General features: G+C 40.1%; 2 long non-coding RNA genes across 2 annotated transcripts; one reads left to right on the top strand and one right to left on the bottom strand.

Annotated features, from left to right (window-relative positions):
* The first annotated feature begins 231 nt into the window (after positions 1-231).
* Positions 232-5,335, top strand: LOC112657719 (uncharacterized). The gene is made up of 3 exons (XR_003135244.2): positions 232-291; positions 4,765-4,922; positions 5,073-5,335. It is a non-coding gene; the product is annotated as an uncharacterized LOC112657719 (long non-coding RNA).
* LOC112657720 (uncharacterized) lies at positions 4,763-25,466 on the bottom strand. The gene is made up of 4 exons (XR_003135246.3): positions 24,109-25,466; positions 16,371-16,520; positions 14,033-14,138; positions 4,763-5,136 (listed from the first exon to the last, which is right to left on the bottom strand). It is a non-coding gene; the product is annotated as an uncharacterized LOC112657720 (long non-coding RNA).
* Between the last annotated feature and the right edge of the window lie 1,026 nt (positions 25,467-26,492).

Below are 26,492 nucleotides of genomic sequence, written 5' to 3'. Positions count from 1 at the left end.
GCAGCACATATTTGAACATTGTCATATAAGTGGCTGAGTCTCACTTTCTCACTCTTCTGGGAAGTGAAATATACCTAGCAGTGAAATTCCTGGGTCACATGGTGATTCTTCATGTAATTTTTCGAGGACCCCGTCTTTGGGCTTTTTTGTTTCTTACTTCGGGTCAGGTTGAGGTTCTGTAGGCCTCACCCAGCAAACTGTTGACCTCACAATGGCATCTGATTATCTGATTATTGACCAGAACCTCAACCATGTTCCTGAAGGGGTCTGCTGAACATCAGGGAACAGGAGGTGGGGAGAGGCCTTGACACTTAGGGAGATGTGGAAGTCCCTCCCCACAAGGAGGTCACAGAGGGCAGTGGTTGGACACTGTTGGTGTCCAGCCACATCTCTCAGGCCCATCCCCCCTCTCCAGGCACTACATTCTCTTGTCCAAGGGCTTTCTTTGGCCAACAGAGCCCACTCTTCCTCAGGAGGCAGGCAGGGAATGCAGGGAGAATTCATGCACTCCCCTCTCCTCCGCGGCTCCTCTCTTTCAGTGACTGGTGGCAATCTAGAGGAAAAATCCTTGACTCAGGTTCTCTGATGGTCTCCTGAATTGTCCAGCTTGGTGATGCTCCTTTCAGTGGCTTTCTTCCCTTCCCTGTGCCTCCTCCCCACACCCCTGCACACACCTGCTCTTCCATATAAACCACTGGTCCCAGCATCATTGTCTCGACTTGCACTTTGGGGGCCCGCACTATGACAGTGTGATGGTTAATTTTATGTGTCAACTTGGCTGAGCCACAGTACCCAGTTATTTGGTCAAACACTATGCTGGGTGTTTCTGTGAAGGTGTTTTTTTGGATGACATTAACGTTTAAATAGTGGACCTTGAATGAACACGTTGCTTGCTGCCTGCTGTAATGCAGGGGATCTCATGGGATCAGTGGAGGGTCCTGAGAGAACAAAGACTGGCCTCCCCTGGGCAAGAACAAATTCTACCAGTAGACTGCCTTCAAACTTGAGCTGCGACTGAAACTGTTCCCTGGGTCTTGAGCCCACAGGCCTTATCCCACAGATTTGGATTTACCAAGCTTCCATAGTCACATAAGCCAAATCCTTAAAATCTCTCTATCTCTCTAACTCTCTCTATATATATACTAGCACTATCCACAATAAGTACACATATTCTGTGTCTCTGCAGAACCCTAACCAATATAGTCAATGAGTGACCTTAATTCACAGGCAGTGCTTTGCATGTGAGCTTTGATGCCCTGATCGGTGTTGGATGAGCTGGTGACATAGAGGAAAGAGCACACATCTGGGAATCACTAGAGCGGCTGCTCCATTCATGGGTCCCACATCAGGCAACTCTAGCAGGTCTTTGAGGTCCCTTTGGGCCTCAATTTCATTTTTTTAAAATATTTTATGTATTTATTCATGAAAGACACAGAGAGAGAGGCAGAGACACAGGCAGAGGGAGAAGCAGGCTCCCTGCGTGGAGCCTGATGCGGGACTCGATCCCACGCCCTGAGCCAAAGGCAGACGCTCAACCCCTGAGTCACCCGGGTACCTCTGAATTTCATCTTTAAAATTGGAAAAGTGATAGCTTCCTTGCCCAACTCACATGGTTGTTGTACAAATTAAATAAGACACTATTTAATCACCCTGAAAATGACAACATACACAAAGTATTATGTATTATTTTTGTTGGGCTTGTCATTCTGCCCCACATACCTTCTAGAAATAGCATATTAGCAGCAGTTTTAAAGCCAGATAAACACAGGACATCCATTCACCCATTCAGCGCCTGAACAAGCTGGCCTTTCTATCTGGAACGGCTCTTCTCCTGCTATTTTCTTAATTTTGAGGCAAGGGAGGGTGCTGGGGGTAAAGGGAGAAAGAAAGGTCAAAAATCGTGCTGAGGTCTCTGGCTTGCACACATGTGTGGATAGCGATGGCACTAAACAAAAGAACAAAGTAACTTGGTAAAATTAGGTGTTGAAAACTACTTCTCTGTTTCAAGGATGCTGCCTGACATTAGAGTACGTTACCCAGGGAAGAGCGTAGTTAGGCGTATGTGTGTATGCGGTGGACAAGTGGGATGGTGAGTTTTTAATGGGGCCAGTTCAGTTGATGGCGTTTATGGGAAATGTAAATGATCATATACAAGATCACTCCGAATTGAGAAATAGGCTGGAAAAAGAGGTGCTAGGAAGAGCGGCTGGCAGTTCATGTGTCACACCATGTGCCCATGTGCCCACCCTTGTCCTAAGCCTGTGATGTGTATGATCTCAACTAATCATGAAATAGTAGTCCTGTGAGATCGGTCCTTTCATCACACGCATTTCCAAGATTCCATAGCTAGCATGTGGCTGATTTGGGGGTTTAAAGCCAACCGTCTGCCCATGTTCACAGGCAGCAAAGCTACAGAGATTGGGAAGTTTTCTTAGGCCACAGGCAGACAGCTGAACTCTAGGGAACAGGAACATATCCTGGGAGATCATGAGAAGAGGGCTTCTCCTGGAAAGGATGGAAGAGCAGAGTTTGGAGAGAGGAGGAAAGCTGTGTAGAAGCTGGGTTAGTAACTCTGAGGGAGGCACATGTTTCCAGAGGAGGTTTTTCACCTTTTTTAGGGAGGCCGAGGGAAGGAGGAACAACACACGTGTTGCGGTTAGCAACCCAGGTGGTATTGGGGTTGCTGCTGGGGTTGCTGCTGGGTTGCACAGACTCTCAGTGGGTAGGCAGATTTAGAAAGGGATTGGGGCTCAGTCTTGAGCTTTCAAGCCAGGGCAGGGTCACCAGGACTGTCCCAGGACATCACTGATGTCTCTGATAAAGGAGGGACACTGATATTGTCACATCATTGATCTCTCTGATAAACTAGTGTTGCCACTGGCACATTCTTTTTCTTTCTTTCTTTTTTCTCCTCTCAGCAATTTGTCATTTGCTTTATTTGGTTTTACCAGGTTCTCAGCTTCTCTGTAATCGTGTGACTCGGATCTGTCTTTGCTACAAGTGTGCAGCTTTGAATGATGAGTCTGTCTTTTCTTTTTCTTACCTTTAGTAAGTCCCATCTGACACTGGAGAGAAGACAAGATAAAGATAAATGTAAGAGTGGAGATTGGGAAGTTAGGGCAGCTCTCCGTCTGTTCTTTGGAAACAGTTATGCAGAGGAAAGGTTTTTTGTTCAGTTCCTGGTTGCTGCACGGACCCAAATATAAGGCAAGGTCTCCCTCCTCCCCAGTATACTCCCTCAGAAAAGAAGTTGTTGCCTGAAGTTAGAATCTTTACTAAGTCCCTCATATTACAGGGTGCCCTCTGAATTGCTTTATTTTGATTTTTTATTTTTTAAAGGTTTTATTTATTTATTCATGAGAGACGCAGAGAGAGAGAGAGAGGCAGAGACACAGACAGAGGGAGAAGCAGGCTCCCTGAGGGGAGTTCGATGCAGGACTCAATCTCAGGACCCCAGGATCATGCCCTGAGCTGAAGGCAGATGCTCAACCACTGAGCCACCCAGGCCATCCCTGAATTGCTTTGTTTTGAATCATAAATGCCACTGGGAGATGTTCCTGGTTTTATATCATGATGGTGGTTAAGTTGTGGCGTCAGTTAAAAAGAAAAAGAAAACGTGAACACAGATCTAGTAATTGCAAATAGTAAGATGACCTCCCAACTACATGGGTTGGAAATTGTTCAGAATAAGCCTTTTAAAAACCAATTTAAGAAAAAAAAAACAATTTAAGAAGTGCAGCAAGTCAGATGAAGATAAATCCTATATGATATCACTTCTATGTGGAATTTTTAAAAGCCAAAGTCATAAAAGCTGAGGAGAATGGTTGTTCCCAGGGGCAGAGCAGTGGGAGAGTTGGATAGATGTTGCTGAAGGATACAAACTTGCAACTAGTAGATAAATATGTCCAGGAGAGCTAATGCACAGCAGAAGGATGATAGTCTTCAACATTATAAACTTCAACATCGCTAAGGGACTAGATCGTAATTGTTCTCACCATAAACAAGAAAATGATAATGATGTAACATGATGGAGGTGTTAGCTAATGCTACAGTGGTGATCATACTGCAATGTATGAATGTGTCAACACATTGTACATTTTAAACATATACAATGTTATATGTCAGTTATATCTCCAAAAAAAGAAAAAAGATAGAAAAGACAAACAACTTTAAGAAGCAATGAATTTAGTGATTACCTTGAGGAGTTCACAAATAGTAAATGACTACTTGTGGCTTAGGATACAATTTCCAAAGTCATTATTACACAGAGATTCCCAAACTACTGTATCTTTAACCATTTAGATAGAAACAAAGGTGATGGGCTCTGGGAAACTCTAGAAAAGTAAAAAAGTGATTCCCGTGATGACAGAAATGGTAAAGCACATGAAGACTTGAGATAGAATCATGGCATGATGGTTTATGAGATTTTAAATATACCTAATTAAAGTACATGTTATGAGTAGACAGCCATTTCATCTATGTTTCCTAAATGTTTGTGTTATATTCAAATTGTCAAAAGGCTTTTGTTTTATATTTTCTCATGGGTATTGCCATATATATATATATATATATATACACACACACACACACATCGCCTTGTATTTGGGCATATAAATTACTCCATAAGCCATGAACTCAATGGGGCTAAGTATTTTGGGCTCAAGATTGAAAGATTAGCACCTATGAGCACAGCAAAGAAAGATGGGACCACTTGGGTAAAAGAGGCCGCCTCTAAAGGCCAACTCAAGACTTGTGTCTCCACAGAGCATAACGATGGTCAATGACACGCCTCCCAAACTGATCTGCTGTTTGTGCTGGCTGCTTGCCACGATGCCCTGATCGAACAACAGAGGCTGAAGAGAATCTCACCCAAGGTCATGCTCCTTTGCCAAGGCATCCACAACCAACAGTTCGTCACCATGGTACAGAAGCCCAACCCCAAGGCCCCAATGCAGAACAACTCTGAAGGGCCATTGCCACTCCAGAGCTCCCGGCAGGGTTAACTGACGCCTTGGAGTGCTGTAGCTCAGCTTCTCTTCTTCCCAATCTTCTATCTTCTCTTTCTCCCTCAGGTGTTCATCTCAAGACCAACCTCCTGCATGCCAACTTCTGCCTCAAAGGAAGAGGGAAGCCCAACTGTAAAAGTGTTGAAGAACACAGTGAAAATGAGGAATATGATTCACTTGAGCTCACTGAGTATTGACTTCTTTATTGTCAGGCTACAAGAATGATGGACAATGAGTAAAGATTCTGCTTTTCTGCACTGAAGTATGTTGGCCGTTGGGACGTTGGGGCGTTGAGGGGGAAGTGCCCATAACATTTCAAAATAAGACAGGAGGTGAATTATTTCTTTATGACTCTAATTGTGCCAGTGAAGACAATTTGTATGTTACCAAGTGACTCACTTAACTGGTTTTTCTCACTAATCTTTTCAGGTCCCAATACCACAATTGTTTTCATGTTTTGTTTGTTTGTTTTTTAAGATTTTATTTATTTATTTATTTGAGAGGGAGAAAGTGTGTGCACAAGCAGGGGGAGCAGCAGAATGAGAGGAACAAGCAGACTCCTCCCTGAGCAGGAGGCCAGACTGGGTCTCCATCCCAGAACCTCAGGATCATGAGCTGAGCCAAAGGCAGACAGTTAACCAACTGAGCCACCCAGGTGCCCCTGTTTTTGTTTTTTAATTGAGGTATAGTTGACATGCAATATTATATTACTTTCAGGCATACAGCATAGTGATTCAACAATTACATGCATTACGAAATGCTTACATGCAGTTACCACCTGTCATCACACAAAATTATTAATATATTATTGACTCTGTTCTTTATGCTGTAACTTTCATCCTTGTGACTTATTTATTTTATAACTGGAAGTCTGTACCTCTTCATCCCCCTTCACCTGTTTAAATGAAGGCAAAAAGGGTTCATCCCCCCCACCTCACTCCTCTCTAGCCACCACCAATTTCTCTCTATATTTAGGAGTCTGTTCCTATTTTGTTTGTGTGTTCATCTGTCTTGCCTTTTAGATTCCACATAGAAATGAGGTCATATGGTATTTGTCTTTCTCTGTCTGACTCATCTCACTTAACACAATACCCTCTCACCCATCCACATTGTTGCAAATGGCAAGGTCTCATTCTTGTTATGGCTCAGTAACAGTCTGTTGTATGTATATACTGCATCTTCTTTATCCATTCATCCACTGGCAGACACTTAAGATGCTATGGAAAATGATGCTGCAATAAACATATGGGTACCTATGTCTTTTCAAATTAGTGTTCATTTTCTTCTGGGAAATATCCAGAAGCAGAATTACTAGATGGTGTGGCACTTCTATTTTTACTTTTTTGAGGAAATTTGATACTCCAACACCGTGATTCTTAAGGTAAAGGAGGACCAAAGACTAACTTTTCGTAGGAACCCAAACTCAACTCTAAAGGATTTTGTCACAATGTTTGAAGATTTTTCAGTTTTGCACTTGATTTTTTAAAACTTTATTGAGAACAGAAGAAAAGGCTGTATTAAAAAGTCACATCCAAATGCTGTAACAGAACATGAACAAATAAAACTAATGAATGGATTATGGATCTCTCTGCCAAGTTGGAAAATCCAGCCTCTGGCTTTTGGTCCTGTATGCTGATTAACCTAGCCTCTACCACTGTGAAGAGTCTTTAATGAGAACTTCTTTCTACCTTCTCTCTCTCTCTCTTTTTAAAATTTTATTTATTTAAGGAAGAGAGAGAGAAAAAGAGCACAGAGGGAGAGTGAAAAGGAAAAGCCCGCTCCTAGCTGAACAGAGCCTGATGAGGGCTCCATCCCAGGACCCTGAGATCATTATCTGAGTCAAAAGCAGATGCTTAACTGGCTGAGCCATCCAGGTGCCCCTCCTTTTTTTTTTAAGGTAACCTCTATCCCCAAAATGGGGATCAAACTCAGGACTCTGAGATCAAGAGTTGCACGCTCTACCAGCTGAGCCAGCCAGGTGCCCCCCAACCTTCCCCTTTTGTGTTTAACTCAAATACCCAACACTGCCTGACAAAACCATAAAACACTTGGTAACTTTAGAGATGCACTATGATGGTGACTTAATGCTTTTCTAACTTTGTAGAAAGAAAATAATAATGGTAATTAAGGAAATTGAGTGTGAACAACACCAGTGACACCAGCATGACTTTGACTCTTTTTGAGTTTCAGATTTTGTGTATGTTTAAATGTAGCAAGTGATGCCAAGCTGTTTTCCTAAGTAGTTATACCAATTTACACCCTGTATTTTTCTCAGAGGATCCATTGGTCAAAAATCATTATCAACACTTGGTACACTCAGTTTTGTTGTTGTTGTTGTTGTTGTTGTTGTTTAATTTAAGGCGTTTTGAGGATCATCCTACTTATAAACATAGACACAAAAATACTAGTAATCTGACTCCAAGGATGTGTAAAAATGTAATACATGTAATGAATAAGTTGAATTCATTTAGGAATGCAAGACTGGTTCAGCATTCGAAAACCATCCATGTAATTTCCACATTAACAGAACAAGGATTAAAGTCACAGAATAGTTTCAATTAAGAGAGCAAAAGCATTTCACAAAATTCAGTATCCATTTATTCTGATATAGTGGTACCTTGTTGTGGTTTTAATTTACTATTGTTATTATTATTAGAGAAGTATTATTAACATTTTAACATATAGAGTTATATTAGCTTCAGGAATACAATATAACAATTCAACAATTCTATACATTTCTCAGTGCTCATCAGGGTAAGGGTACTCTTCATCCTCCTCTATCTGTGGTTTTAAATTTTAATTTCCTTAATGGGTTATGTGGTCGAGCTCATTTTACATGCTTATTTACAACTTGAATGTCTTCTTGTGCTCTATTTCAAGTCTTTACTCATTTTTAATTGTGTTGCCTGACTTTTGCCTATTGATTTGAATAGATACAAGTGCTATGTCTGTTACATATATTGGAAATATTTTTGCTCATTTTATTATTTGCTTATTTAGTCTTTACCTGGTCTCTCTCTCTCTTTCTCTTTCTGGTATCTCTTAATGAACAGAAGATTGCAATTTTTATGGAGTGCAATTTATTAGTCTTTTAAAATACATCTCTCCTCATCTAAGGTCATGAAGATATTTTTCTATGTTGTCTTTTAGGAAGCTGCTTTATTATTATTATTATTATTATTTAGTTTTTATATTTAAGTCTATATTCTACCTCATTATTTGGATCATATGAGGCCAAGTTGTGTTCATATGAAGTCAGGTGCCATTTTGTTACTTTCAATTTCTAATTGCTATTGATGTTTTATAGAAATAGAAATTGATTTTTGAATATTAAACTCATATCCAGAGATTTTGTTAAAATCACTAATTAATTATAATTAACAATGAAGAATCCTTTTAATTTTATACAGGTAAAATGATGTTTTCTCAGAATAATGACAAATTTTTTTTTAAAGATTTTATTTATTTATTCATGATAGTTACACAGAGAGAGACAGAGAGGCAGAGACACAGGCAGAGGGAGAAGCAGGGTCCATGCAGGGAGCCCGACGTGGGATTCGATCCCAGGTCTCCAGGATCGCACCCCAGGCCAAAGGCAGGCGCCAAACCGCTGTGCCACCCAGGGATCCCAATGACAAATTTTTATATTCCTTTCCAATCTTTATATGTTCTATTTCTTTTTCCAGTCATTTTGAACTAGCTAAGCCTTTCAGTATGCAAAATCATCATGTTCCCTATCTCAAATGAAAAATTTGAGCATGGCATTGTTAAATATGCTTGTCTTAGGGTTGTTTGTTTGTTTTCAATAAATACACTACATTAGAAGGAAGAAAGTTTCTATTCCTAGTTCGCTAAGTATTTCAAAAAGTGTAAATGAATATTGAATTTGAGGAAATGCATTTGCTTTATCAATTGAAACTATCCTATGGGGATGCATGGGTGGCTCAGTTGGTTAGGTGTCCAACTCTTGATTTCAGCCCAGGTCATGATCTCAGGGTTGTGAGATGGAGCAACATGCAGGGTTTGCACTTGGCAAGAAGCCTACTTGGGATTATCTCTCTCTCCCTCTGCCCCTTCCCCCTGCTTGAGCTCTCTCTCTCTCTCAATTAAAAAAACAAAAAGAAAAAGAAAAAAGAAACTATCCTATGACTTTAATTTTTTATTCTGCTAATGTGAAGAATTATATTAACTGATTTTCCAATGCTAAAATACTCTTGATTTCTAAATAACTCAAGTTGTTCATTACATGTATCACTTTTTTACATATCACTGGAGTCCGTTTCTTAGTATATTGCTTAGTATTTTTGTTTCAATGTTTATGAGTAAGATTTTCCTCAAATTTTGTGTTTTCCATAATATACTTTTTTATGTTGTGGTATTAAGGCTATGCTGGCTTCTTAAAGTATTGTTGGAAAGTATTTTTTCTGTTTTCTGGATGCTGTTGAGTAAGAATGAACTTTAGTACATCTTTAAATAGTTGGTAGGTGTTACCATGGAAACCAGCTGCATCTGAAATTTTTTTGTGGGGAACATATAAAAAATTCAATTTCTATAGCATATATAGGACTGTTCAGATTTTCTTTTTTTTCTTGTGTTAGTTTTGGTAAGTTTTGTTTTTTGACAGATTTGTGTATTTCATTCTAAGTTTTTAAATCTATTGGTATAATATCTTTTCTTTATCTCCTTAATATTTGTAAGGCCTGTAGAGATGTATCTCTTCATAACTAGTATTTGTCATTTGTGCCTTTTCTCTGTTTCTTTTTTTTTTTTCTTGATCATTATGCCTAGGGCTTTATCAAAATTTTTGGACTTTTCAAAGAACCAACATATTTCATGCCAAGTGCAGAACCCAGCATGGAGCCCCAAGGAGTGGGAATGGGTTCAATTTCACAATGATGGGGCTCCATCTCATCACCCTGAGGTCATCACCTAAACCAAAATTAACAGTTAGACTCAACTTAATAAGCCACCCAGGTGCCCCTCCCTAACTCTTTGAGCTGGTTGCTTAGCTAATTGATTTTTAGTCTTTTTATTTTTTCAAATCCATGCATTTAAGGATAAAATTTTCCTCTAAACACTGCTTTAGATGCATCTTACTGGTTTTGATAGATTATGTTTTCATTATTACCCATTTCAAAATATTTTCTCTTTTGCATTGTGCCTTCTTTTTAACCTGTACTAATTAGAAGCTATGCTGTTTGATTTATAAATATGTTGGGGGTTTCTAGTTTTTTTATTTTTAATTTCTATTTAATAAAATGGCAGCCCAAGGATGCTGTGTATGATTTTAGTTATTTTAAGTTTGTGGCCCAACATATAAACAATTTTTGTAAATTCTGTGTTTGAAGAGAATGTGTATTCTGCAATTGTTGAATAAAATTTTCTATATACATTCATTAGGTTTCTTAATCCATATTATTCAATTATTTTGTAGTTTTACCAATTTTTTTGTCTATTGCTCTGTTACTAAGTGGAGTATATTAAAATTTTCCATTATCTTTATAGATTTGTCTCATTTTAATTCTATCACATAGAGACCTATAAATAACTATCCCTTCTCTCCAGTAATGTTTTTTGCTTTAAAATCTACAGAGAGGGAGGCAAACCAAAAGAGACTTTTAACTATAGAAAACACACTGAGGGGAAGTGAGGGAGATGGGATAATTGGGTGATGGACATTAAGGAGGGCATTTGATGTAACAAGCACTGGGTATTATATACAACTGATGAATCACTAAAATTCTACCCCTGGAACTAGTTTTATACTATATGTTAACTAAATTGAACTTAAATTTTAAAAACTCTTAATGTAAAAATAAATAAATAAAGTCTACTGTGACTGATGTTAATATAGCTACAACATCTTCTCACTGTGTTTGCAGGGTGTATATTTTTTCATCTTTTTACTTTCAACCTTTCTGTATCCTTATACTTAAGATGTGACTCATGTAAGCAATGTGTTGTTCTAATTTAGTATGAAGTTTTTTGTCTTTTAATTAGAAAATTTGTAAATTTACTTTTAATGTAATTACTGATCAATGTGGATTCAAGTTTACCATCTTACCATCTGCTTTCTATTTATCCTACATGTTCTTTGTTCCATTTTCTCTCCTCTTTTGTCTTCTTTTTAATTAATTCCATTTCATTATTATATTTTCCAGCTCTCTTGCTTGTTATTTATACATTCATTTTAGTGGTTGTCTTATATTTTGCAATGTGCATTTTTAATTTATTCAAAGTATGATATAAATGACTGCTCTTCTTCTCTGATAATGCTTAAAACTTAAAACATTAACTCCATTTACTCCTCACATTTTGGGCTGTTTTTGTCATGTACATTAATTTTATATATATATATATCTCAAGTCCTAAAGACATTGTTATTATTTCTCTATATAGTAAACATATATTTAAATTTATCTATGTGTTTATCTTTCATTCTTTCTTGCAGATACCATTTAGGATTTTCTTCCCTCTTCCTAAAAATCTCCCTTTCATATTTGCATTAGAGCAGATCCACTGCTAAAAAAAGTGGTATCCATTTTTGTTTGTCTGAAATGTATTTATTTCATTCTTATTGTTGACGAATATTTTTGCTGAGCATAGAATCCTACATTGGCAATTATTTTATTTCAGCACTGGGAATGTGTGATCCCACCGTCTTCTGGATTCCATTGTTTTGTTGAGAAGTCAGCTGTAAGTCTTATAGTATTGCCTCTTCAAAACTAATATATTATTTTTTTCTGGATGCTTTTAAGAATTCCTCTTTGTCTTTAGTTTTTTTAGCATCTTCACTATGTATATAGTAATACATAAATATATATATGTAATATGTATGTATCACTTGAGTGTTCATAACACTTCTTGAATCTCTGAGACTACTACTATCTCTGCTTATCTTATCACTTCAAATACCAGGCTTACCTTTCTTAGGTTTACTCTTGTTCAAATCTTAATCCTAAAAATTATCTCTGCTTTGATATTTCTATGATATTTTCAGAGTTTCTAGGGTGTGTGTGTGTGTGTGTGTGTGTGTTTTAATATTCTATTCAGCTCTTCTAACTTTTCTCAGAAGCAACATTGGTATAGGACATTTCCTTAGCCACTGTTAGAAAGTTTCAATTAATGTTTTTAAAAACAACTTACCTACAATTGAATATCTATGTGTCTTTAAGGCCATAAAGTTGTTTGCAGATATAAAAATTGAGAGAAACATGAAGGTAAATGATTTGATAGGGAGCAAAGTAAGGACAGTCAGGGACTGGTTGGGAATTAACTTTAAGACTTTTTAATTATTTAAGTTGATATAGTGCTCTAGATGATAATAAACATCACACACTCATGAATGTGAAAATCAAAGTCATTGGAATTGAAGTGTGAACAAAGTGAGGTAAGAATTCAGACAGATTACCCATTGGAAATCAGGGATCCTTGAAATGACTCTGGGACCTATGACAGAGAGGGAGACTAAGCTGTCTTTGATGAATATGGGGAGCAAAGGAGAATTATATTGATTGTTACATGAATCCTTTCTCTATGTAATGCTTCTGAACATGCTGGCCTTGGTATCAGTAGATGAGAGATACAAGGAGTGGTTAGAAAATATGTAATTAGATGGCATGAGGTTCAAAGAGAAAGAGGAGTATGAATGAAGGTATAGGAATGATTATTTGGCTGCAACAATGAGAAGCTAAGGAAATACAGGCATACCTCATTTTATTACAGTTCACTTTATTGCATTTCATAGATATTGCATTTTTTACAAACTGAAGGTTTGTGGTAACCCTGCACTGATCAAGTCTACCAGCACTGTTTTTCTAAGAGTATTTGCTTACTTCATTTCTCTGTGTCACATTTGGGTAATTCTTGTAATATTTCACACTTTTACATTATTATATTCGCTATGGTGGTTTGTGATCAGTGATTATCACTCACTGAAAGCTCAGATGATGGTTAGCATTTTTTAACAAAAAAGTGCTTTTAATTAAGGCATGCACACTGCTTTTTTAGACATAATGCTAGTGCATATTTAACATACTGCAGTATAGTGTAAACATAACTTTTATATGCACTGGAAGCCAAAAAATTCATCTGACTAGCTTTATTGCAATATTCACTTTATTGCAGAGGTCCAGAACCAAACTCACAATGTCTCCAAGGTATGCCTGCACCAGGCCCTTTTTGTCTCCCTCCACCTCTAGCTCCCTGCCCTGTCACATGTCAGTCCTGTGAGAGTGAGCAAGTTTTCTTGAGGATCCTATGAAGAGCATCTGTATCCTTAAGAGAGAGCAGGTTTGGGCTATAATTAGGAAGCAGAGGGAATATTCTGTGAAGTAATGGAATATGTTAGGAAATCTGCTCAGCACTTAACAGGGATTCCAGAGGATGAAACTGAGGGCTTGGGAGGGAGAAGAATGTCCATAAAAACACTTCCATGCCATTTGAAGAGTGTGATGATGAAGTTAGGGCTGAGACATTCTAGCAATCAATATTGAGACCACTAATGTTTATTCATGACAGTGTGAGAGTAAATTGAAAAATGGTTGCTGACAACACAGCATCCCTCAGATAACTTAAAGCCAAAGAGATCTACAGATGGCTTTAACCCAATTAGGAAATGAGTAACACAATAACAGGCATAGTTTTTATAAATTATGTACATGGATAGGAATAACTTAGAGTACAATGATTTACTTATTCAACTTAAATTGCTTTAAGAAAAACCCCTTAAAGAAAAAGATGGCATGATAGCATCTGGCATGGTGCAGTGCTATGGTGTGATGTGACATATCTACTGAAGGCAAGTAACAGACCGAGTTCAAAAGAAAGGCTAGAGTATTACAATCACTCTGATTTCAATCAGACAAATAGATAATATTTCCATCTCCAGAAACACATAGGAGAAACAAGAAAAGACAAGACAACAAAGAGACAATGGTGACATTAATAGAGGAAAGTTTTTGAAAAACTACTATTATAAGAAAATGTAGCCTAGAACCCGAGGCATGTTTGAAATGAGTACTCACTGGCTTCTCAGGAAGTTGTTAGTAGATGGGATCCTATTTAAGCAGACATTCTTAGGCTTGAGACCATCCCTTTGCTTCTGAGATGCCAAGGGCTTAAATGGCATTTCTAGAACAAATGTGATACGTGAATGCAGAAAAATATATAGTGTAAGGTACTGTTAGATTCCCTTCTCCCCCACCATCTTTGTATACTGTCAGATTGGTCATTTTCATGGTAATAAGTTCATAGTTGAGAGTGGATGAAGGGAAGACCTATTAAGGTTTTTGCAAAAACAACCAGCATATTCTTTGATTTTTTTTTTCCTTTTAGACCACGCTTAAACTTTTCTTCCCAGAATTTTTTTTTTCTGCCTAAGTTGTCTTTAAATAATAAAATCCGTACTCGTGTGCACTGCTTGTAATGACTTCAATGAAACATTTAGGTCATTTGAAGCACAGGACTGTTTTGTGATTCACATCATTACAAAATATGTCCCATTAAGATGATGCACAAGCTGAACTGGAGCTAATGAACCTGCCTTCTTGCAAGATAATTCAAACTTTAAGAGTGATATTAACTTAAATAAAATAAGAAAGGGAAGAAAAATCAGGTTCATTGTACACCAGAGATCATGATCCTCTCAGTTCATAAAAGCGTATGTGTTGCTTGGTTACTCTCAGACCATTATTAGAGTGGTTGTAGAGCCCATATACATATATAATTAAGTACCCCTCTGTGGCCATAAAAAGACTGCTGTGTTTCCACAGGGAGTGTGCAAGGAACTTGATTCATAAGCCTTTAAGAGAGTGTGGGTACCTTTAACCTTTCTGGAAAGCAGGATGGAATGTGTGGCATATCTCCACTTCCTATTCAAAGCAAGGGTGGGAACACTATAGCCTGAGGCCACATTAGGCCCACTGTTTGTTTTGTAAATAAAGTTTTATTGAAACACACCCACACCCATTTATTCACATATTGTCTGTGGCTACCTTTAGCCTGTAACAGCAGAATTCAATAGCTGCAACAGAGACAGTATGGCCCAGAAAGCCTAAAATATTTAATATCTGGCTCTTTAAAGAAAAAGTTTGCAATTTTCGACCTAAAGAAAAACATTTGTTCCATAATTGATGGCCATATATGTAACTGCAGAATGAGTAAAGCCTATATTAAATTAATGAAATATTATTTCAGAGCACACCATTTACATTACACATAGTGTCAAAGTTCCAGGATCCTCTTGACCTACTTAGAAGTCTTTTAAATAAAAAAGCCTACGCTCGGTATTTTAATCTCTTCTTCCATTGTCAAGAAATAAAATAAATAAATAAATAAAAACAATAGCCACTAGTTTTGTAAACCCTCCTGAAACACAATGTCTCGTGTTCCCCTTCTGGCTCTGTGGCAGCTGTTAACCATCAAATACTATTTCTAGAACTGTGCTGACATCAGTTGACGATCATCCACAAAGCTGTTTGGCAGGACATGCCCTGTGCGAGTCTGTTAAAATGAAACGGCTCTGTTAAAATTAACTCTATTCACATCACAGGGAAAATATCTACATTTGCCAAATCAAACCCTTCCTATATCAGTGGGAAGAACCATTTTCCAACCTCTAAAAAGGTAATTCAGACGCAGGAGAGGGAAAAAAAACCCTCCAAAATTAAAATGATAAAACAAAAATTTGCTTGACAGCAAAAGTACTTCCAAATGTATGAAATTGAATCCAAAACTGAGCCTGCAACAAATTTAACTGACAAGAAAGTCTGCATAATGGACTTGGTTTTATTATTAATGCTAATATGGGTACATTTTTGTTCTATTGTGCTGATGGCAAGAAGATAAATGCCCACCCAAGGCACTAAAATATCTCTACTCCGCTGAAACACTGATTGTAGTTAGAATGCAAACACTTATTCTTCACTTGTAAGGAAAAAAGAAAAAATATTTTTTTTTAAAGGAAGTGCTACTATAGAGGCCATTTCAGAATCAGGTATAAGCTTTGAAATAGAATTTCTTAAAATAACTAAATGCAACTCTTAAACACCAGCATTTTGTGAAATTTAAAATTATGTGGCTCTGACTCTGTCAAAATGATAACTCTATTCCTTACGATTTTTAATTAGCACTTACGAATTAAGAATTAGCCTTACAGAGTCCTTATGAGCAGTGATGGAAGTTTACATTCAGGGCAAACAAGTCAAACGATGTACATGTTTTATACATCTGCTCTCCCCCCCACCCCACATCTCCCTGAAAATCAATACTCAAAGTTCTCCCCCCCCCCCCACAAGTCACCCTAGGGGACAAGCAGCAGCCAGACAGGGGGTTGTGAGAGGTGGGGACTGTGCCCAAGAATACCTGGCTGTTTTCAGGTCTGCAAGCCAAGGATGGAAGCTCCACAGTTGTTGGTAGTCAGCTGGGCCAAGCGTCCGGAAGCCAGGGAATTCAGGCCAAGCTGGGCTGTGTCAAGCCAGTAAATGAGTTCATCTGAGAAGGAGCCATTGGGTTCTGCAGACCAAGACGAGCAGAAGGTCAGAAATTCTGGGAGGTTAGTAACAGCAGGAACACAAAATGTAGGAATGTCAGCAGTTAAGATGAGTCTACACATACTTGCTTTGAGGGGTCGGCTGTGTGCAGTGTCCCAGTTGCAGACACTCTGAGTGAAGCTGCGGGGGACGAACCCTGATCCCAGCTGCTGCCAGCCACTAATTACAAGGAGGCTGTTACAGACCTCCCTGAGGTCAACATTATTTAAATAGCTATTATACCTGTGCTCTAAGCCTGTGCTAATTGGTCCAAATGCTTCCACCACTTGTCTTCTCTATTAATTTATTGAACCTTGTTCTACTTTCTAGATTGCTTCTATCTGTGGTGGACAGAAATTTAAGATGCACCCCAAGGTTCTCCCCTTTGCCCGGGTATACACCCTGTATCATCATCTCCTCTTCCTGAGTGTGGGTGGACTAGTGGGTAACAGAGCTATCATGCCTCTGATTGTTACTCATCTCAATTGCCTTTTGAGTTAACACAAAAGGGAAAATACCCTGGATAGGCCTGACCTAATCAGGAAACCCTTTTGAAGAAAGTGAAGGGCCAAAGAGATAATATCCTGCTGGCCTCAAGGGGAAAAAATAAACCATTACATGGAGAGATGAGGGAAACCCACGGTAAGGACCACAGGAAGCCTCTAGGAGCTGCAAGCAGTCCCTTGGTCATACAGATATGACAAAAAATTCTGCTGACAACCAGTGAGTGGGGAAGACCTCAAACCTCAGGGGAGATCCCAGCCCACACCTTGATTTCAGCCTGGTGAGACTCAGCAGAGCCTTCTGACCCGTGGAAACTGTGACATAATAGATTTGCCCTGTTTTAAGCCACTAAGTTTGTGGTAATTTGTTACACGGGAATAATAAGAAATGAATACATTACCCGACGGAACTTTCTCCCATAATGGAAAAGTCTTAATTTACACTGTTAATCTGGTAGCCGCTAGCCACATGGGGCTATTGGGGATTTGAAAAGAGGCTAGTGCAACTGAGGAACTTAATTTTTTAGTTTATCTTATTTTAATTAACTTAAACTCGAGTGGCCTTATGTGACTAGTGGCTACCCTACAGGGCAGTGCAGCTCTAGATGAATGATAATGAAGACAACAATCCTTTAATTTGAATCTTCTAGATTACAAATAGCTCTCCTCCGAATTCAATTTTCAAAATTCGATCTTAAATCCTCCAGGAAGACCATCTCATACAGTTTCTCCTAAGTCATGTGTGACTGGCTATGCATGACCCAGCTCCTGGTGAGACACACTCTCTGTTTTCAGCCCTTCCCTTCTGCAAACTGTAAGGCTTCTTCCACTCACGTGAGTGTCTTCAGCTTGTGCTCACCTGAAGTCTTCAGGACCCTCTTCCCTTTATTCTGCATTTGTCTAAGACCTACTTAATACTTCCAGCCAAATGTCACTTTTCTTGGAGAAGGATTCCCCAGCGCCCTGCATTAGTTAACTATTGCTAAGTAACAAACTATGCCAAAACTCAGGGGTTGAAAAAAATAATCATGTTTTTATTATAGTCCATGTGCCTATGGGTCAGTTGAGTCGTCTGATATAAGCTGGGCTCACACGTGTGCCTGAGGGATGGCTGAAGGCTCTGCTTTAAACTGGAATTGACTGGGGCACATTAGCAAGGGCAGGTCGTGCAAGGGTATCACTCTTCCTTCTGGGACCAGCAGGCTGGCCTGGACATGCTCTTTGCAGGAAATGGCAGACGTGTAACAGGCAAGGATAAACACAGGTGGACTCCTTAGGTTTAGGTTCACGATCGACCCATTGTTTGCCTCCTATTGGTTAAATCAAGTCACAAGGCCAAAGCCAGAGGTGAAGTGTGAAAAGTGGAGTAGCCCCTTTTGTGAGCAGGACTGCAACAATCATATGACAAGGGCTTGGATCCAAGCAAGTGTGATGAATTGGAGCCCCAGTGGGATCTTTCATATTTCCTTCATTTAAATTAGATCCTCCATTCTTAATATCTCATAGAAGAGATTTTCTTTCAAGGCCCTAGTACTTGGCAATTGTGCATTTACTTATGAAATCATTTGTTCACTGACGGTCTCCCCCACAACACTGGGAGCTCAGTGAGGCCAGGAATCATTTTTATTTTATCCACTGCTGGGCCACCAGAACCTATGACACCCTTGATTATTTCTTGAATAAATGAATAAATCAAACGTCTGAAGACCATTTTAAAAGCTGAATGTGTTCTGATGAGCAGGAGCCGATAACGCCTAGTTAAAGGTTATGCAAAATTTGGCAGCTGTCATCAGAGCACGAGGAGGTGTTTAACAAATTAATTTATGAAAGTCGAGAGTAGTTGAAAAGTGAGAATGTGTGTGTGAGTGTGTGTAAAATTTGTATGTGTATGTATGAATATATACAGGCCAGGGAGTTGGAAGGAAGACAGAAACAAGGAATTGACAAGTTTTAACAATCACAGACCAGGTCCCTCTCTCCAAGGAATAATGCTAGAATCTTCTAATAACCAATGAGTAATCAACCAGACTCTACTTCACGTAGGAGCCAATAATAGAAGAATGAGAGACTCTTTGTATAGAATATGGTTTACATTTGAAGATGCACCTTTTCAGTCGGGCAGGTGTCTCCAACAATATGATAGTCCTATGACAAAGCACACGTCAAGTCCACTTTTTTTAATATAAATTTATTTTTTATTGGTGTTCAATTTGCCAACATCTAGGATAACACCCAGTGCTCATCCCATCAAGTGCCCCCCTCAGTGCCCGTCACCCAGTTACCCCCACCCCCCCGCCCACCTCCCCTTCCACCACCCCTAGATCATTTCCCAGAGTTAGGTGTCTCTCATGTTCTGTCTCCCTTTCTGATATTTCCCACACATTTTTCCTCCTTTCCCCTTTATTCCCTTTCACTATTTTTTATATTCCGCAAGTAAATGAGACCATATAAAGTTTGTCCTTCTCCGATTGACTTACTTCACTCAGCATAATACCCTCCAGTTCCATCCTCGTTGAAGCAAATGGTGGGTATTTGTCGTTTCTAATGGCTGAGGAATATCCCATTGTATACATAGACCACATCTTCTTTATCCGTTCATCTTTCGATGGACACCGAGGCTCCTTCCACAGTTTGGCTATTGTGGACATTGCTGCTATAAACATCGGGGTGCAGGTGTCCCGGCATTTCATTGCATTTGTATCTTTGGGGTAAATCCCCAGCAGTGCAATTGCTGGTTCATAGGGCAGATCTATTTTTAGCTCTTTGAGGAACCTCCACACAGTTTTCCAGAGTTGTGGCACCAGTTCACATTCCCACCAACAGTGCAGGAGGGAAGTCCACTTTTGATTAGTAGCGGTAGCAGATGTTTTTAGAGATTTTTTTTTTTTTTCTCATCACTTCATGGCCAGTCGGGATCTCAAAAATTTAAAAAGTCCCTCCGTCTCCTATGGCTATACTCCAATTATTCTGTTATTTGAGAATTCTCTGAAATGTTTCTCAGCTTTGTTATTTGGGAATTCATAAAAGGCATATGGAAAGGATCACGGAAATGTAGCTGCCCTGGCTTAGCTGCTGTGTTGCTGGGATGACTGTAGAGCCATCTTTGATTGTCCCTGAGCCACACAGAATTTGAGGGCCAAACACAGGTTTTTGGGTTTGGTGTTAGTCTAGTTAATCTCAGATTCCGGTAAAGATTTTGCGCGTGTCTTCATTTTGTTTGCAGGCGTGATATGCATATGTGTATATGTCCTTTTGAATCAGGATCACAAAGAGCTGCAGGGTGTTAATGACATATTACTTTCTTTCCTACCAGCAGCATCTTGAACTCTGAGTCACCGACAGCAGTCTAATCATAGCCCCGCGAACCAGCAGGGTGCAGAGATTCTAAGGGCCTTAGAAGCAGTGTCTTTTAAAAGTTGTGCATTTGCTGTTGACCCTGATGTAAAAGCATGCAGAAATACTTATTGAGCACCTACTATCTTCTGGTGCTCCAGAAGGTGGATGACCAGTTCCCTGTCTTCACGGGGCACACCATCGGGTACACGAGGCAGACATGCGGAAGCAATGGATTCCAAAGAGGTGGGCTGCGTGAGTGAGAGAAAGATGCGAACAAAGTCAGGGAGAAGGGGAAAGATGAACTGATTAATTTTGCTCAGAGGGTGCTTTGAGAGGAAGGTGATGCCTGAGCTTTGGATGAGTAGGAATGTGACAAGTGGGTAAGAGTGAAAGGCGGACCAGGCAGGAAATGAAACTTGAGAGATGTCAGGGTCATATCATGGAGGACCTACTTTGTTCAACTAAGAGGTCTGGGTCTTACTCCTCTACCTCAGTTGTTTCTCAAAGGGTTGTTTCTGGAAACTTGTCAGAAATGCAAATCGTTGGTCCCCACCTCCGACTGAGTCGGAATTCTGGAAATGTTTTCACAAGTCATCCAAATGAGTCGGCTGAGTAACCACATTTGAGAACCACTGCTCTTGGTACATGAGGAGACACTAATATATCTGGGTGGGGAAGTGGCTGGACCAGATCTAGATTTTTAGGAAGGTGTCTCTGGCCATGACGTAGAGCGTGGATTTGACTTGGGATAGGGGGTGGAAGAGAGTAGAGGCAGTGACACCGCGAGGGAGAGGCTGAGAGTGTCAGTGGGAGCCACGATGAGTAACTGGGATCCCCAGGGAGGATCTTGCCTTTGCTCTGAGTCAGACACACAGAGCTTAAAGGTCTAGGTCATTGGGAGGCTTCACACCCCATCATGTAAATCAGTGGCAGAGGAGCCCCGAGGCTGTTGAAGAATTACTACAAAGGGTTTATGAATCCATGTACTCACCTAGACTCCATGTATGGGAGCTACAGCTTCCGCTGCACACAGTCGATTCACAGTAACAATATACATATTCATTTAAAATAACTTCCGAATCCCTAGCACCTTTTGGTCATCCTGTGTTTGCATTGGATACTAAAATATGGCTACCACTCCATAGGGGATCCTGGAAATTCTGGAAACATTATAGGGAGTCCTCACACTTGATAAAGCTCATGATCCTCTAGATACGGTGTCTGGAGTGCCACTGTGTTAAAATCGTTGGTAATAGAAACCCAGTGTAGCATTTGAAGCTCGCAGACATGGAAGTTTTATTTTTTTATTTTTAAAGATTTTATTTATTTATTCATGAGAGACACACGCAGAGAGAGGCAGAGACACAGGCAGAGGGAGAAGCAGGCTCCATGCTGGGAGCCCGATGTGGGACTTGATCCCAGGACTCCAGGATCACATGGGCCAAAGGCAGGCACTGAGCCACCCAGGCGTCCCGACATGGAAGTTTTAATGCTGTTGCAGCGCCCTGATACTTTCTTTTGCTTTACAGGTTGCGTTTGTAAGCTCAGCACTCAAAAGACTGTTTAGTTCCTATTAGTACTTTGCATAGGATTAGGGTGCTGGCCGCAAGGAAGTGATGATTCTTACATTAGCGCTTTCCAGTCTAAAAACCCCACATCTCCTGAAGGTCTGATTAGCCGAAAGATTAAGTTATTTTACAACCTAATTATAACTTCTTTTTACAAAGAAGAGATCTCTTTATTAAAACAGATAGCAAACATGAAAAAGCAAAGAAGATAGCCCCACAGAGCAAATTACTAAAGAAAATATACACCTAAGTATCTTTGCTCTGTTTCTCCCCCATCCTTGAATCTTATCAATCATCGTTCATCTTTGTTTTAGTCTTAAAGCTTCGTGGACAATTTCCATTCTCAGTGGTTGGAGCCTTTATACCTCCAAAGCTTCTGGCTGCTGTGACTAGTCCCATAGCTTTCCCCAGATTCCCAACCCAAGTGCCCAGCATGAGTCTGTGTGCACATCTAGTAGGATTAATGAAAGAGGTGGACTTTCTGGGGCAAGTGGCTCCTCTGCTCTCACTTACGCACTGCAAGGTTGAGGCCAGTGGGTTCATCCTTCATTTTGTTAAAAATCTAAGACTTGTTCTGAACTTCCTTCAGTGGGAGCCGGGATGACTCTAACTCCTGGTTGCTCACAGCTACACCCACCAAAGCCTTGTTTCTCCTCAAGCTTTGAGTTGCACTGTTTTTCTCTCTTGTGACAACAACTCTGTGTGTGTGTGTGTGTGTGTGTGTGTGTGTATACATATACTACTCATATGTGTACAGAGATTTTAAGGAATTTTTTTTGTAAATAGACTTATTTGTAGAGCAAATTAAACTTTATAGCAAAATTGAGGGGAAGTACAGAAATTTCCCCTGCCCCCCCCCACACACATAGTCTCCTCCACTTATCAACATCCCCAACCCTAGTGATACGTTTGTTATACTTGATGAACCTCCACTGACATATCATCATCACCCCAGAAGGCCATGCTTTACACTAAGTTTTACTCTTGGTGCTGGGTAGTCTCTGAGTTTGGACAAATGTATAATGACATGTGTCTGTCATCCAATATCGCAGAGTAGTTCACTGCCCTAAAAATCCTCTGTACTCAGTCTATCCATTCCTCCTCCGACCTCTCACCCCTAGAAACCATGCATCTTTTAGCTGTCAGAGTCTGTCTTTTTCCAGACTGTCATATGGATGGAATCATGCCGTATGTAAGCCTTTACAGACTGGCTTCTTTCACTCAGTAATATGCATTTAAAGTTCCTCCGTGTCTTTTCATGGCTTGGTGCTACCATTTCTTTTTAGCATTGAATAATGTGTACTTGTCTGGAGGTACCAGGACTGTAGTCTTCTTTATATTAAGGCATTCAACTGATTGGACGAGGCCCATCAAATTCGCTTTACACCAAGTCAACTGATTTTTAACTGTTACTCTTATCTAAAAGTTATCTTCACAGCAGCATCTCTACTGGGGTTTGGCCAATTATCTGGGTGCTATGGCCTAGTCAAGTTGACACATAAGATTAACCATCCCCTGTCCGCCCCTTGTGTCCTTGGCACCCATACACATCCCTTAAATCGTGCTTTATCTCCAAATAAAGACAAAGACAAGGCCGTAACTCCATCTAACGATACAACTACCCTCCATACAACTGAAAACACGTTCACCCTTTCCCCAGAGGAGGATGAAAAGTCCTTAGGTGGTATTTACCCTTCTCCTTGGTATCCTATAATATGAGTACTATGATGTAAAATTAGCAATATTTAAATAGTATAATAAAAAGTCATTTTATACATAAAAAATCATTTGTGTTACATTATAAGTTGATAAGGGAGAAGAAAACAAAGACATTTGATATCTATATATCTTCCTATAAATATCTACCTATAAACATTTACAATGTAATGATTACTGTTCTTATGTCTGTAGCTGATTGCGTGCTCATAGCTGGTATTTATAAATACCTTTACCCCGTCCCCATCCCGTATTCCTTTGGCCGTCAGCGAGCGCCTCCACTGGTCATGGTTCTTTACCTGGCTGGTGACCCAAACCTTCATTCCTGAAGGATGTGGGCCACCGGTAGTGCTGGGTTGCTGGAGTTTCCCTCCACCTTAATCACAGTGCATGGGGATGGTACGAGACACTGTGGAATTTCATGTATTCCAGACACACACTTCCTTACCTACACTGTGGGGCGGCAGGCCAATTTCCCCTTGGTAACCAGGAATAATCACTCCATTCAGCATAGGACTCCTTTGCCTGTTGATCAGAAGCAGGAGGAGGCCAAAATGTCTGGATGGCAGTCCTAACTTCCAGTTCAGTGGAGTCATTGCTGTAGACAGAAGACTACTGCCCCTTCCATGATGGAAGCAGCCCAACATAATCAACCAGGTATCTGGTTAATGACCTTGGGTGTGATGCTATACCAGGGGCTCAGTGTTGGTCTCTGCTGCCAGAAGACTGGACACTTAGCAGTGGCTACAGCCAGCCTGACCTTGGTGACTGAAAGTCCTTGTTGCTGAACCTGTGCATGATGTCCATCCCTGCCATCCCAGCCATTTTGTTCATGAACCCATTGGTCAATGACAGGACTGGCTTGAAGAAAGAGACTGAATAGTATCCACAGAGCTGGCTGTCCTACCCACTCTATAATTAAAATTCTTGCGAGGGTCCCCTTTTGGTGAGCACTCATAGGGGACATAGACATTCTAACATTTTTTACCTATTCAGAGTGGTCTGTCCACATACTTCTTCCCCAGAGACAATTTTCACCAATTTTCCAATCATAACCCCTCCAAGTCAAACCACAGACCTCACATGGCCACAGACCATGAATCCATATCTAATTGCATGTCTGGACATTTCTCCTTCCAAGCAAATGACCAATCAGGTACATTGCTCCAAGTTCTGCCCCCTGAGAGTATTTCATGTCACCGCTGCCCTTCACAGATGTTCCAGAAAGGCGCTGCAGTGTTGCAGCTGTCCACTTTTGAGGAGTGGCTACGTATCACGCAGAACTGTTGTACACAAGACACATGTGTTCTCTTCTTCCAGGTGATCACACGGAACTGTCCATGAGGGCATGGGTGCAGGCTGGGAGAGAAAAGGCAGTACAACAGGAGGAGAGACCCCGGAGAGTTGACACTGCAGTTCGACTCCAAAGGCAGCCTCTTGTCAGAATTCTCTCTCACTAGGTGGTGGTTGGTCTTTTTTAATTAAGACCTTCAACTGATTTGATGAGGCCCACCCACATTGTGGCAGGTAATCTGTTTTACTCACAGTCTACTGATTTAAATGCTAATCTCATCTCTAAAAATGCCTTCATAGGAACATCTGGAGTAATGTTTGACCAAACATCTAGGTACCGAAGCCTAACCAAGTTGACATGAAATTAACCATCATACTGTTCTTTTCTAACAGATAAAAGCTCATCCTCCTAACCTCCACCATTCCTCCTTCTTTTTTTCCTTCACTCTTTTTCTCCTTTTTTTTCCTATAAGCATTTCCTGAGAGCCCACTAGATTCCCAATCCTATAGGCCTACTGATGATGCTGAGCTGTCTCCTTGGTAACCATGTCTAACCCAGAATGGAATACAGACTGCCTTCTGAGGCAGACGATCTTCTTTAAAGGGATCATATATCCCTTTCCAAATTTAAACCCTAACTTACAAGAACACCATTTTACTATTTCTTTTAAACAGAAAAATAGCTGTTGTACAAAGAGATTAATGACCGAGGCTGGCAGGAGCACTAATTTAGATGCTGCTGATTTAAAATTTGTGGTGATTTGGTCAGAGATCAGCTCAGAGATTACTTTTGTATTACAGGGTTTGTCGTGGAAATGAATGATTTAAAGATATTTCAGAGGAAAATATTAAACCCGCTTTAGAAAATAAACTGCTTTCACCCCATTTAGGTGGTGGAATATATAATTAATGAAACACGTAAGTTCCACTACATTTTAAAATACGTTTATTAAAGCAGCTCCAATGATGTCCTATGTGTCAAAACAAACTAGAAAAATTTTGTAAGTCTACTTTAAATGATCATATTACTCACAAACTTTTTATCATGGGGACTGCTTTTCTAGACATGGGACTGCTACCCAAACTAGTACAGGAGGAGACTGAGCCCAGACCCTACGGAGTCACGTGCCCAACGTCACACATTGCCATGCTGCAATGTCTGTTCTTTCCAAATGCCCAGAATGGGCACAAATCTCTCACCACTGTCCAGGCTGCAGCAATGCTCATGGTGCATTCCCAGCATCAGGCTCCTCCTGCCAATCCTAATGGTCTGCCGGTCTTCGGTCTGTGGCCATGACGTGCCTCAAAGTCTTGTAACACTGACATTTAAAATCCCTGGTGAAAAAAAAAAAAAAAAAAAAAAAAAAAAAAGGGATCCCTGGGTGGCGCAGCGGTTTGGCGCCTGCCTTTGGCCCAGGGCGCGATCCTGGAGACCCGGGATCGAATCCCACGTCAGGCTTCCGGTGCATGGAGCTTGCTTCTCCCTCTGCCTGTGTCTCTGCCTCTCTCTCTCTCTCACTGTGTGCCTATCATTAAAAA

This window comes from Canis lupus, chromosome 8, assembly GCF_003254725.2.
Source record: "Canis lupus dingo isolate Sandy chromosome 8, ASM325472v2, whole genome shotgun sequence".
NCBI lineage: Eukaryota > Metazoa > Chordata > Mammalia > Carnivora > Canidae > Canis > Canis lupus.
The sequence above is the reverse complement of the archived record's forward strand: the minus strand, read 5'-3'. Positions and strand labels throughout refer to the sequence as shown.